A 1,315-nucleotide genomic window follows, 5' to 3' on the forward strand; every position below is an offset into this window, starting at 1 on the left:
GGCACTCCACATAAGTTCACTGATGAACGTGTGGATTTTGTGTCTTAATTCATTTAGTTAACATCATTGCTTACAAGATTTCTTCATATTGTAGCAAGTGAAAGTCCTTTATTCTGCCTTTTATTTTTTTAAACCAAGTTAACAGCTAAGCATGTGGCCCAGGCCTTTCATCCCAGCCCTTGGGCAGCAGAGGCAGGGGCTTTCTGTGAGTTCTAGGCTAATCTGATCTACATAGTGAGTTCCAGGTCAGCCAGGCCTTCATAGTGAGACTCTGTCTCTAAAACGTAACCCAACTTTATTTATTTTAATGGGCTAAAATTTTTATTTATTTTATTTTATTTTTATTTTTTGTATTTGAAGTACTCTTCAGTGACATCCTTGGCCTAAGAGTCTTTGCCACAGTCCTTAACCACACAACTGTGACCAGCCACTTTCTGTGACGTCCCCCCATGGCTGATTGTACATAGGTCTACCCATTCCTCTCGCTTCTTGCTGTCATCAGCCTTAACCAGCACAGGGTGACTCCACCAGCTCCACCTACATAGGCTCATCACAGTTAGATCTGAGCACAGAAAGATGGGCCTGGCACTTGTCTAAGGGCTTGGCAGCTTCCCATATGCCATGTGCTGGGCCATCGTGGATGAGGGTGGACATCAGTATTGATGTCCATTACACCTCCAGCAGCAATGCCTTCCTCAGCCAAGGTGGTGGATTATGGGTGAGGCCAAATGTTGAACTCAATCAAGCCTCTGCCTCTATGCAATTCAGCAGTTTTACTCATTTAAAATATGCAATTTAATGCTAATGATTTTATAGACATGTGCAGCCATTACAGCAGCTGATTTTAGAACATTTTAATCACTTCCTAATGGAACTGTGCCATTTCCCTTACATCCCTTCCCTCATTTTAAACTTTTTACTTTTTAAATTCTTAAATCCTAAGATTTCCTTATATATTATATTAATTCCTTACTAAATACTTTGTATTTCTTCTCTGTGGGTTTTCTCTGTGGAGCGCTTGGTGGCCTAGAACTGCTTACATAGTGAACTTGAGGGGGAAACTGCTGCCTCAGCCTCCCAGGGTCTGTCACTACACCTGCCACCACCCCTTGCTATTATCAGAGGGTTATCCTAAGAGAGCATCAGTGTTTGAATTTGGATGAGGTCCAGTTATATACTTAATTAAAAAAAGACCGATCTTGGGGAGAGAGAGGTGTGCATATGTGCGTGCCCATGTGCTCTTTATGGAGATCAGAGGACAAGTTCTGAGAGAGTCTGTTCTCTCCTTTTGCCACGTGGGTGCCAAAGACTGAAG

General features: G+C 42.5%; 1 pseudogene; it reads right to left on the reverse strand.

The window, feature by feature from the left end:
* Positions 1-341: 341 nt before the first annotated feature.
* LOC110550426 (small ribosomal subunit protein eS12-like) lies at positions 342-712 on the reverse strand (annotated as a pseudogene).
* Between the last annotated feature and the right edge of the window lie 603 nt (positions 713-1,315).

Source organism: Meriones unguiculatus, chromosome 8 (genome assembly GCF_030254825.1).
Source record: "Meriones unguiculatus strain TT.TT164.6M chromosome 8, Bangor_MerUng_6.1, whole genome shotgun sequence".
In the NCBI taxonomy this organism is placed as follows: Eukaryota; Metazoa; Chordata; class Mammalia; order Rodentia; family Muridae; genus Meriones; species Meriones unguiculatus.